The sequence below is a fragment of the Triticum urartu genome, chromosome 3A, assembly GCF_056163025.1.
Source record: "Triticum urartu cultivar PI428250 chromosome 3A, HENAU_Tu73, whole genome shotgun sequence".
Lineage (NCBI taxonomy): Eukaryota > Viridiplantae > Streptophyta > Magnoliopsida > Poales > Poaceae > Triticum > Triticum urartu.
The window spans coordinates 447,427,489-447,441,078 of NC_141875.1; positions in this window are offsets into that span (position 1 = coordinate 447,427,489).

Sequence of the window (13,590 nt, forward strand, 5' to 3'; positions counted from 1 at the left end):
AGAAGTACACCCCTACAGGGTAAACATGATCTATTCGAATAGTCGTGTCCGCGGTAAAGGACTTCTGGGTTGCCTGTACAGTTCATAGACAAGTGAAAGTGGATACTCTAAAATGCGCAACATAAGCGTGAGTGCTATGGGTGGCGTTCTCGTAGGGAGACGGGAGCGGATCCATAGTGGTGTATTGATATGGTGAATATGTGGACTCGTGTGCGCCACCTCAAAAGAGTTACTTGTAGTCGTAGTTTAGGATAGCCGCCGAGTCAAAGCTGGCTTGCTGCAGTTAAACTCCACCACCCCCTTTGTTGACACTGATGCATATGTAGTTAGTTCTGATGTAAGTCTTGCTGGGTACATTTGTACTCATGTTTGCTTAATTTATGTTTTTGCAGTGAAACTTCAGTCTCACTAGTAGTTCCATGTGGACTTCGACGTTTAGCTTGTTACCTCAGCTACGATCTTGTGCCCTCGGCAGGATCTTGTAGATAGTCAGGCTTCTGAGCCTTTTTCATTTGTAGTTGTCTGTAGTCAGACAAGTTAAGCTTCCGCATGTGCTTGTTTTTTGTATGCTATGTATGTAGGGTCATGAGACCCATGTTTGTAATACTTGGGTCCTCGGAGCCTAATGAATAAATACTTTGAGTTGTAGAGTTTTGTTGTGATGCCATGTTGTATTTGCACATATTTAGCATATTGTGTGTATGATTTGAAATGCTTGGTATGTGTGGGATCCGCCAACCTAGTTGTCTATCCTTGGTAGCCTCTCTTATGGGGAAATGTAGTCTAGTGCTTCCACTGAGCCATGGAAGTATGCTACAGCCCGGTTTACCAGAGTCCTGTTAGCCCAGTTGCTACTGCTCCGAAACACTTAGACTGGCCAGCATGTGTCCTTCCTCAATCTTGTGTTTGTCCCTTCGGGGAAATGTCACGCGGTGTCTTTCGGAGTCCTATTAGCCTGCCACAGCCCGGAATCTCGGAGTCCTGTTAGCCCAGTTGCTACAGCCCGAAATCACTCGCTGATGACCGACACGTTCGTCGCTAGGTCATGTATGCATGTCCCTATAAGTTAGTGCCACTTTGGGTTCACGACTAGTCTTGTCGGCCCGGGTTCTCTGTCATATGGATGCTAGCGACACTATCATATACGTGAGCCAAAAGGCACAAACGGTCCCAGGCCAGGTAAGGTGGCACCCGTGGGAATACCATGTGTGAGGATGCAAAGCGATATGATGTGTTACATGCTAGATCAATGTGGCTTAGGATCGGGGTCCTGACAGTGTGGTGGGTGTTCGCGCACACCCAACAGGGATGCCACGCGCACTACACTACGTCGGGGACTGCACCGCCGCCGCGGTGTAGCCTCCCAGCTGGAGCTGTCCTCTGATGACGGCGGAGTGGCTGAGCGACGACGATGGACCAGTGCCATTGGCGAATGTGGGAGAAGCAGACGAGATAAGCTACAGGGATGGAGGGGAAAATGCCATGCGGGACTCGCTGTCCGTGAGGGTTTTTATAGCTAGCAGGTAAGCATTGGGATTTTGGGGGTTTCACCGATTCGGGCGGGAAACTTGCGCGGGAACCTGCGAGGTTGCGCGGGAACGGGCTCACCAACGATTCATTGGCGCCACCGTTTGGCAAAAAGAGCGCCCCCGCACGCTGCGCAAGCTTGCGCTGTAAGCCGTCTGCGGTAGCGAGGTGACAAGACATGCGATAGGAGGACGAAAGGCCACGTGCACATATGGTTAATAAAAAAATGTTTGTGATTTAATTACCTACTATACCACCGTCCTGGTTTATAAGTATGATTTAACTAATAAAATACGAATGCATATCGCCAAAGATTATATAGTTGGATTTGTATTTGAACATAGTTTTCAATTATATAATTTTTAAAACATGCATTAACATTTTGTTGGTTAGATTTCAGGGCAAAGTATGGCACGGAATATAAAGGAGACTATAGACTAGACTAGACGGAGATAGTACCACATGACCGCTCTCTACGCAGCGATGCAACTGTCGGCCGGCTTGTAGGCGACCATTTGCTACGTGTTCAATTGTTCCATGCATGTGGTTGCTTGCGGTTCAGGCGGCCGCAGCGCGCTCTGCTCGTGTCCTGCCGCACGCGCTCTGCTCTCGCATCCCTCTAGGTGCTCTGCCCTCGTCCCTCCACGTGCGCTGCCCGTGTTTTGGGACGGCGCAAAATCACGCATGTTTGTGTGCAAGCGGTTGCCCCGGGCGCGGCGCGGCGATGCAGTTACCCGCTGCAAAAACTGCCATGCGGACGCGCCGAGAATCCATGCCGCCTGGCCCCCTTTTATTCCTGCGGACATTTACCTTCATCTCTCGTCTCACATGTCACAATAAGCACACTCACGAGGACACATATAGAGAGGACACCCAGCGGTTCCAATGGCGCTCCCCATGGCTCCAATGGCGCTCCCAGCGGCCGACAATGACAACGGCGGGCAGTTCACCACGCATCACGTAGTGGATACCCACGTGAGGGGGAAGGCTCTATCGGTGGTGTACACGAATGATCCGGTCTCGGTGGAGAGATCCATCCAAATATGGAGCAGTTCCTTGCCGAGGACAAGTACCGAGTGGTCGGCTTCGACCTCGAGTACACCATCAGTCGTGCCGGGCACGATTAGAAGGTTGTCGTCGCCCAGTTGTGCATGCGACATGACGTCCTTGTCTACCACTTCCACCTTGCCACAAGGCCTTGCGAGCGTTTCTCCGGGTTTATCAAGAGCTCCGACTACAGTTTCGCTACGGTGGACACCACCAACGATCTAAAAGCGCTCAAGGTTTCGGACTTGAAATGCCTGAATCTTGTCAACATCCAGCACCACTACAAGGTCTGGGGCACCGACAAAAGCAAACTGAACTCCCTGGTTGACCTCGCCTCGGCCATCATCGACCCCTACTTCACGAAGATGAAGCAAGAGAGCAATAAGGACAAGAACGCGTGGCACAGTGTGTGGCATAAGAGACTGGATGAACAACATGTCAAGTACGTGGCCATGGACGCGTACACAAGCTACAAGATGTACAGGCAGATCATTGACATGAGGAACTGTCTTCTTCCTAACCCATACGAGGGATTGAGCCACATAGCAGTGGCCGGAGCGTCACAAGAAGTAGATGACTAGACGATCGTTTCTCCTACTTTAGAATGCATGCAATTGTTTATTGAGGTGTGTGCGAATGATCTTTATAGTCACTTATGTAATTGGATGTTTATTTCAGTTATATATATACATGTTATTCTACTATAGACAGAGCAATTCACACGGCTTATTAGCAGCAATCATGTGTGTTATTATTGGTCTTCGCACACATTTTAGATTACAGACCTGTTTGTCGCGTATCACACACATCTTGTTCAGTTGAACCGTTTCCATTGTGTTGCCTAATCACACACAGTTCATCCCAGTGAACCGTATGCTATATATCGCACATGCCTTCATCTGGCTGCCCGTTTCTTCTGTGCCTCCTCATCACAAACAATTCATTGAGCTGAACCGTATGCCCTGCATCGCACACGCAACTAAATTATGAACCGTGTTTGATGCATCTGTCATCGCAAACGTTTTGCACCCTTTTGACGGTTTTTACACCACCGTTTACGATTACGGCATCGCACACAGTTTCGTCGAAGGGTCTCTGATTCGACTGTCGCATTTGGACCATCCTGCAGTAGTGTGTGCAAACGCAATTGGAGACACGGAGATTTTTGGCGTGGTTCCGATAGGTGGTGCTATCATACATCCATGTTGATGGAGACTTCAACCCACAAAGGGTAACGGTTGCGCGAGTCCACGGAGGGCTCCACCCATGAAGGGTCCACGAAGAAGCACTACTGCAGGATGCTGCCAACGCGACACTACAATCAGAGACCCTTCGACGAAACTGTGTGCATTGCAATAATCACAAACGGTGGTGTAAAAGAACCGTCAAAAAAGATGCAAAACATTTGCGATAGCGGAGCCATCACACACGGTTTAGATTTTAGTTGTTGTGTGATCCAGGGCATACGGTTCCAATGAACTGTTTGCGATGAGGCGGAACAAAAGAAACGGGCAGCCTGATGAAGGCATGTGCGATATAGAGCATACGATTCACTCGGATGAACTGTTTGTGATTAGGCAACACAAAAGAAACGGTCAGTCAGATCAAGGTGTGTGTGTTGAGGGCATACTGAAAGTGCGTTATATCGACTAGAGGGGGGGTGAATAGGCAATTTTTATGAAAGTCTTCAAAACGTGGAAGTTTCGAAGACAAACGATAGAAATAAACCTATAACCATGCAGCGGAAGGTAGACTACAATAGGTAAACCACAGTCATGTATTCAATGAAGTGAAAGCACAATGACTAATAGCAGCTAGGTAGTAAGGATCAGGTAGGAAGATATTAAGAAGCCAAACAAAACATGCAGTCACTCAGTGAAGACAAAAGATAGTGCAATCATACAATGACTTCACAAGGACCAACAGTAAGTAAAGGGAAGGGAAGGATGAAACCAATGACTCGTTGAAGACAATGATTTGTTGTACCAGTTCCAGTTGCTGTGACAACTGTACGTCTGGTTAGGGTGGCTAGGTATTTAAACCTGAGGACACATAGTCCCGGACACCCAGTCCTGAACACGCAGCTCAGGACACCCAGTCCTCACCGTATTCCCCTTGAGCTAAGGTCACACAGACCTCGCCCAATCACTCTGGTAAGTCTTCAAGGTAGACTCCCAAACCTTCACAGACTTTGTTCACCGGCGATCCACAATGTCTCTTGGACGCTCAGAACGCGACGCCTAACCGGCTGGAGGATTCACAGTCCTCAAGTGTAATAAGTCTTCAGATCACACAGACAAGAAGACTTAAGTGATGCCTAATTCTCTTTGGCTCTGGGTGGTTAGGGCTTTATCCTCGCAAGGAATTCTCTCTCAAAGGCTTCGAGGTGGGTTGCTCTCAAACGACAAAAGCCGTACACTAACTCTGAGCAGCCAACCATTTATGGTTGTAGGGGTGGGCTATTTATAGCCATTAGGCAACACGACCTAATTTGTCCGAAATGACCCTGGGTCACAAAGGAACTGACGCGTGTTCCAACGGTCAGATTTCAAACTCACACGGCAAATTTACTTGGGCTACAAGCAAAGCTGACTTGTCCGACTCTGGACAAGATTCGCTCTCATAGTCTTCACTCGAAGACATAGGTTTTGGTTAAGCATCACTTCAGTCATTCTGACTGGTTCTCTTGGACCCCACTTAATAGTACGGTGGTTCCTATGACTCAATAAAGAAGAAAAAGAACTACGAAAGATCTAAGTCTTCGAGCTCCATATGCTTCATGTCACGTCTTCTCTTGTCATAGTCTTCAATGTGAATATCTTCATATACCACCTTTGCCATCGATGTCTTCGTACATTTTTAGGGGCCATCTCTGGTAGGAAAACCGAATCAATGAGGGACTTCTACCTGTGTTATCCTGCAATTCTCACAAACACATTAGTCCCTCAACTAGGTTTGTCGTCAATACTCCAAAACCAACTAGGGGTGGCACTAGATGCACTTACACATACGCTTCAGAAGAATTAACTATTTGCAATTAGGCAATAGAACAGAAACGGGTCAGCCAGATCAAAGTGTCCGTGATTGATGGCATACACTTCACATGGATGAACTATTTGCGATTAGCCACAACAAACTGAAACAGTTAGATAGATCAACGTGTGTGTGCTAGACGGGCACACACATTCTAATTAAAATAAGCATGCGCGATGGTAATAACGAGCGCGCACGGTTGTTGGAACAAGATGTGTGCTGACATTGCCTATTGTGGTGCACCCTATGGTGCAAACGCCATGTACGCGGCCGAGAAGGCGTACGTGCCCACGTTACGCCTTCCGGGAATAGTGTCGCACTTATAACCGTCGGTAAATTTTGAGCATGCGTCCCGTCACAATTTTTTTAGAAGAACAGGGAGGCCGCGTCCCATCACATTCTAAATTGCAAACCTGTTCACACCAATCAAATCCTAAACGGTTTCCCACTTAGGAGTGTATTACTATGCGGTTATAAATACTACTACTCCAAGATGACTGCACATTCCTCCTCAACTCCTCATCCACAAAAAGTCAAAAACAAACAAGTCATTCATCATCGTTCCCTTGCGTCCGCCATGGCCAGCGTGAGTTCTGGGTCGAGAGATTGCCACCAGGGAGAGGCGAGCCTGGAAGCGAAAGCACGAGAGATGTCCCACCTCGCCGCGAAAGCAGCCAATATGTCCCGCCGCACGGCCCTAGCAACAGAGAGGTCCCACCGCGCCGCCGAAGCAGCACGGAGGTCCCGCCGCGCCGTCGATGCAGCAGACTGGTCTGGCCGCGCCGCGGAAGCAGAAGAGATGTCCCGCCGCGCTGCGAATGCAGCAGAGATGTCCTCCCGTGTCGTGGCGGCATGGGAAAATGTCTCGCAGGCAGGTGAGGAATCTTACAGGCGCATGCGTGCCCTCGTCCTAAGGAAGATGGATCGGATCTCCAGGTGGGCGAGCTTACAAGATGACCTGAAAGCCTCATTTGAACAGTCTACCAACGTCATCCGGCAACTAAATGAGAGCAATGTGAAGCTCCGAGCCGAGTGCGACCTGCTGAGGGCGAAGATCGTCGGAAGTGTGGAGCAACAGGAGCAGACCACTGCCTTGTTGAAAAGGACCGGCGTCATCGTCGAGAAACTTATGGACGAGAATGCCATGCTGCGCATCGAGCGCAGAAGGCTGGTAGAGGAATCCGTGGATGCTCTCAAGCAGCATCTAGAGGACAAGAAAGAGCTCGTCGCCGCTCGCCGCGGAGACTAGTTCCTGCGTCCTACAGCAACGCATCAAGAAAGTAGAGATTAGCGAGCCAGATAGTTGTCTTCCTTCTTCTTTTGCCCTTGTGTATTTCAGGTGTTGCCGCATGTGGCTTTTTTTAATTATGTTTCTAAATATGTAAGACAATTATTATCCATTATCATCGTCCTTATATTCATCGTGCTTGCTATAAGTCGCAGTCGATTCTATATAGATCCGTTGGATCTTACATCAAGATCTGTGCAAAACTTTCTTTTTAGATTTTTATTTTTCTCTCTTAAATCTCAGTCCAGTGAGACATATAGCCACGCCGTAGAACAGGTGCTCGTGCGCCATTAATGGAGACGTTGAGAGGGAGGTGCGCGGCTGGTAGTGGTCAAAGGGCTCTCCTCCTGATGAGCACGTGTAGGGGTCTGATCACGCGCCTCCTGTACTCAAATAGCTACCCTGCACGGCACCTCCTAGCCAATAAAAAAAGAGGACGTGTGGCCCCACATAATTGGTAAGTAGAACGCCCACGGTTTCAATAATAATTGTGTTCCCAATTTGTAACGTGACAGCACTTGTTCCAAAATGGCTTTGTTGATTGTTAATGTGTGCGCCTTCGCAAATCGGACAGAAAAATTACCACAGCATGTTGGTGCCATGTCATGACACCATGCCAAGTTTCATAATTTTCAGACATGTTTTGGATTTACAGGAATTAAAAAACCAAGTTTCTCAATCTTTTTGATCGAGCCACGACGCCCAGATGTTTGAATTTCACTCTCATCTCTTGCATGGGACCTAGAAATTCACCCAAGTACACACATGTGATTTTTCAAACAACTTTGGTGCACTAGAGCATGTGCTTGTAGTTCAAATTTGAATTATGCACATTAAATGCACAGAAACTCAATTAATGTATAAAAAGGCCAAACGAACCCGGAATAATTCCAAAATTTAGCATGATACTTCTATTTGGTCTAATCTATCTATGTAAAAAATTAAGGTGGGAGAAGGCAGTGTACATATGTCGTTTTGCACAAGGAGGTGACACGTTCCCTCTCGGGACCACGGGCCTTCTTGAGGGAAGCTTCGGTTTGCAAGAAGCTTACACCAAAGTTTGTCCCAATTCGGCCAAAAAATTACCGCTGCATGTTGGTGCCATGTCATGACACCATGCCAAGTTTCATGATTTTCAGGCATGTTTTGGATTTACAGGAATTAAAAAAACAAGTTTCTCAATCTTTTCGAGCGAGCCACGACGCCCAGATGTTTGAATTTCACTCTCATCTCTTGCGTGGGATCTAGAAATTCACCTAAGGACACACATGTGATTTTTTAAACAACTTTAGTGCACTGGAGCATGTGCTTGTAGTTCAAATTTGAATTATGCACATTAAATGCGCAGAAACTCAATTAATGTATAAAAAGGCCAAACGAACCTGGAATAATTCCAAAATTTAGCACGGTACTTCTATTTGGTCTAATCTGCCTGTGTAAAAAAATTAAGGCAGGAGAAGGCAGTGTACGTATGTCGTTTCGCACACAAAGGTGACACGTTCCCTTTCGGAACCACGAGCCTTCTTGAGAGAAGCTCCGGTTTGCAAGAAGCTTACACCAAAGCTTGTCCCAATTCGGCCAAAAATATTACCGTAGCATGGTGGTGCCATGTCATGACACCATGCCAAGTTTCATGATTTTCAGGCATGTTTTGGATTTAGAGGAATTAAAAAACCAAGTTTCTCAATCTTTCCGGCCGAGCCACGACGCCTAGATATTTGAATTTCACTCTCATCTCTTGCATGGGACCTAGAAATTCACCCAAGAACACACATGTGATTTTCAAACAACTTTGGTGCATTGGAGCATGTGCTTGTAGTTCAAATTTGAATTATGCGCATTAAATGCCCAGAAACTCAATTAATGTATAAAAAGGCCAAACGAACACGGAATAATTCCAAAATTTAGCATGATACTTCTATTTAGTCTAATCTGCCGGTGTACAAAAATTAAGGCGGGAGAAGGCAGTGTACGTATGTCGTTTCGCACACGGAGGTGACACATTCCTTCTCGGAACCAAGAGCATTCTTGAGGGAAGTTCCGGTTTGCAAGAAGCTTACACCAAAGCTTGTCCCAATTCGGCCAAAAAAAATTACTGCAGCATGTTGGTGCCATGTCATGACACCATGCCAAGTTTCATGATTTTCAGCCATGTTTTGAATTTACGGGAATTAAAAAACCAAGTTTCTCAATCATTCCGGTCAAGCCACGACACCCAGATGTTTGAATTTTATTCTCATTTCTTGCATGGAACCTATAAATTCACCCAAAGACACACATGTGATTTTTCAGCAAAATTTGGTGCACTGGAGCATGTGCTTGTAGTTCGAATTTGAATCATGCACATTAAATGCTCGGAAACTCAATTAATGCATAAAAATACCAAACGAACCCGGAATAATTCTAAATTTAAACATGACACTCATGTACTAGTTGCATGTTCATTGTACGTAAATGTTCTAGCAATTCAAACACCATCCTTTCCCTCCATAACACCATTTTGTCTTTCAAAACATAATGAAAAAAATCAGGTATACCACAAACAGTTTACTAGAAAGAATCGTCTTGTCTGGCTTACGCAGGAAGCTTCGTGGTCTACAGTCCACCGTCCCCACTTGAACCACACTTGCGTGCCAGTTTCTCGCGGCACCGAGCGAAATTTTTTAGCCACCGCAGAAATATCTATCTCCCTGCCCCGTCCCTCCTACCAAAAGCCACATTTTCACTGTTCCTCCTTGCTTTCCAAGTTCAAACCTTCACTGTTGCTTACTGGTAGTTCAGCCTCCTCGCCGGCGACCCTTCTTCTTGCAGCGTCGCCTCCTCACCGGCTACCCTTCTTCTAGTAGCGACGCCTCCTCGCCGGCGACCCTTCTTCTTGCAGCGCCGCCTCCTCGCCGGCAACCCTTCTTCTTGTTGTGCGGCCTCCTCACCGCCGCCCCTTCTTGTTGCGCGGCCTCGTCGATATGGTCAGGTAATCCACACCCCACCCACACCATCCTCCTCCTTTCCCGTCCCACATGCCCCGACCGTCGGAGCAACACCTTCCACCAAAATCACTGCCCCCCTCCTTCAATTAAGCGCCGCCCACAGCCATTTTACACACAGTATAACGTGGAGCCGAGTAGCATGCGACCGCACGCGCAAACGAGGTCGCTATGGCTGCCATGTGTGTCGACCGCCAGATCTTGGAGGAGCACCTCGTCTTCGAGGCCACCGTCGACACCGCCACGCGGTTGTCTCTACTATAAAATACAGTTCATGATGTTTTCTCGAGGCCACCGCTAGTGCCTTCTAGTGATTTTTCCTCTGTAATGTTAATATGCAATCTGATGTTCAGTTAAAAGTTTGGTCCTCTGAAATGAAATGTTCAGTTAACACTTTGGTCCAACAATTGCTACATTTCATAGTACTGTTCTCAAGCATTCTTTATTTTGTTAACTGTCTTATCTTCTAGTACATGTTTCTATTCTGCAATGTCGTGCTCAGTTAACTATTTTGGTTCATTTGGTCTGTTGTCCATTTAACTGTTTGGTTCAGTTCTGCAATTTGATTTTCATTTGCTATGGGTACAATTTTGTATTGTTATGCATGTGACACCAATCGAATTTGGATGTACTCAATACATATTCTACTGATAGTATGGCAACTCTTAGTTAACCTGATCAAGATCTTTCTTATGTGTGTTGTAGGGAAACAATGGGAGACACTACGGTTTACCATCGAGGTTTGTTCAAGCAGGGTCCTTTGGCTAATAGCACATTATTATGCAGTTGCAGGAATCATTCTAATATTTAGGTTTCTTACAATTTGGTCTTGCACATGTAGGTCATGTTGTCAGAGGCTTAGACCCACTGTTCGACCCATTTTGCATATGGGGAAATGAGATGTCCATGAATATCAATCAAGTCAAGAAACTCAGAAAGATTGTTAGGATGAAGAAACTTGCGACGAATAATAGCAAGATCTTTGTTTGCACAATGAAGAAGACATCAGTCAACTATAGGATGGTAACAACTCTTTTACCTTGTTTTTACCCCTTGCGCCAATTCAAAATTCACAACAGTGATTTATGCATAGCTTTGTTTTTGGTACTTTTCAAAGCAGTTCACCGATGATTACCTCTCAAACCACATGCATGGTCAAGAGGCGAGGAAGGTATTCATTCAACACCCACGGTACAATATTAAAGTCTTGCTGAAGAGGATGAAGGTTGGGCGGGCAATTATCCATAGCCACTGGCCTAAAGTTGCAAGGACATTCAACATCACTGAAGGCTCAATATTTGCCTTCCGCTTCTGCAGTTTCCCAGATGAGATTCATGTGTCTATTTACCGTGTATGATGCTACTTTCCCAATGTTTTTGATGCTGCATGTGAAACTTGGTGTTGTTGTGTAATGGCGTAACTGAGTGCCGAAGCTATCTGATGTAATTCAATTATGAAATCCTGGTTGCTTTTATACAGATATGAAATATCTGGCATGTTCTATAAGAAATATCAGTTTGATTAGTACATGGATTATCAATAATAGGCTAATTACCCTGCTTATTGGGGTTTTCTATTACAGACAGTTACTCAGACAGCACCGTGGGCGATGAACTCAAATAACCCGCACGGTTTCTAGAAAGTAGGCGTGTTCGATCAACTAACAATCACACACGGCTTCCGGCAGCGAACTGTTTGCGTTAGGCCACCTTACACAAACGTTTCCACACAAAGAACTGTGTGCGATATACATACGAACGGAAACGTTTTCCCTGGATTGACTGTGTGGGATGTACATAAGAACATAAACGAATTCCTCAGATTGATTGTGTGTGATATACATACCTACGGAAATGTTTTTCTGGGATTCACCGTGTGGGATGTACATAGCTACGGAAATGATTTTCTCGGATTACCGTGTGGGATGTACATACCTACGGAAATGATTGGGTTCCGATGCCTCGCCTGATCACACACGGCCCCAGCCTGGGTCCCAGGAGGGCCTATCCCCGACGATTTCTGGGTCGTGTGGGAAGGACACCCTATCGCACACACTCACTTCACGATGGTTCCAAATGCCGTCGGGGGAAGGGGTTAAAAACCGTTTGTTTAGCACGTCGATGTACCAGTGAGGCAACCTTGTCTATCCCACCATGGCCATCGCCCATGAAGGACTTGCCTCACTTGGGTAGATCTTCACGAAGTAGGTGATCTCCTTGCCCTTACAAACTCCTTGGTTCAACTTCACAATCTTGTCGGAGGCTCCCAAGTGACACCTAACCAATCTAGGAGACACCACTCTCCAAAAGGTAATAGATGGTGTGTTGATGATGAACTCCTTGCTCTTGTGCTTCAAATGATAGTCTCCCCAACACTCAACTCTCTCTCTCTCACACAGATTTGGATTTGGTGGAAAGATGATTTGAATGGAAAGCAACTTGGGGAAGGCTAGAGATCAAGATTCTTATGGTTGGAATGGAATATCTTGGTCTCAACACATGAGTAGGTGGTTCTCTCTCAGAAAATGTATGCTGGAAGTATAGGCACGTTCTGATGGCTCTCTCCACGAATGAAGAGTGGGTGGAGGGGTATATATAGCCTCCACATAAAATCTAACCATTGTACACAATTTACCAAACTCGGTGGGACCAAATCGAGAAACTCGGTCAGACCGATTTAGTTCAAAATGTGAACGTTAGGAATTTCGATGGGACCGATATAATCAACTCGGTGGGACCGATGTGATAGGGTTAGGGTAAAACCTCAACTCGGTTTGACCGATTACACAAACTCAGTGGGACCAATTTTGGTAATAAGCAAAACAGAGAGTTGGTCAAGCAAACTCGATAGAACCGATTGCATATCTCGGTGAGACTGAAATAGATGCAACAGACAACAGACAGTTCGCAAGCCCATCTCGATGAGACCGAGATCCCGTCGGTGAGACCAAACTGATTATGGTTTCTGGTAGTGGCTATGTCAAGTGAACTTGGTGGCGCCGGATAGATCAAATCGGTGGGGCCGAGTTTGACTTTTGGTTTGGGACATATGTGGAAATGAGAAAGTGGTTGAGGGATTTGGAGCATATCACTAAGCACTTTGAGCAAGCAAGCCATTAAGCAACGCATCATCCCCTTTTAATAGTATTGGCTTTTCCTATGGACTAAATGTGATCTTGGATCACTAAAATAAAAATGTAGAGTCTTGAGCTTGGGCCAATCTTTGTCCTTAGCATCTTTAAGGGGTTCCACATCCTCTTGTCCACGCCACTCCACTGTTGAACTCATCTGAAATATACTAGATAAAAGTATTAGTCCAACAAGAGATATGTTGACATTAATTACCAAAATCACGCAGGGAGCACTTGTGCTTTCAAGTTGGCATGGGGGTTTTCATACCTTTGATTTCTTGCATGTTGAACTTTTTGTATATGTCCTTGGTATAGTTTGTTTGTGATACAAATGTACCATGCCTAGTTTGCTTGATTTTCAAACCGAGGAAGAATTTGAGTTCACACATCATAGACATCTCAAACTTTTCCGGCATCAACCTTCCAAATTTTTCACTAAAGAGAGAGTTAGTATAACCAAAGATAATATCATCAACATGTATTTGGCACACAAATAATTCACAATTCACTCTCTTAGTAATCAAGGTTAAATCAATTTTACCAATCTCAAAGCCTTTTTCAAGAAAAAACTTTGTTAAGCA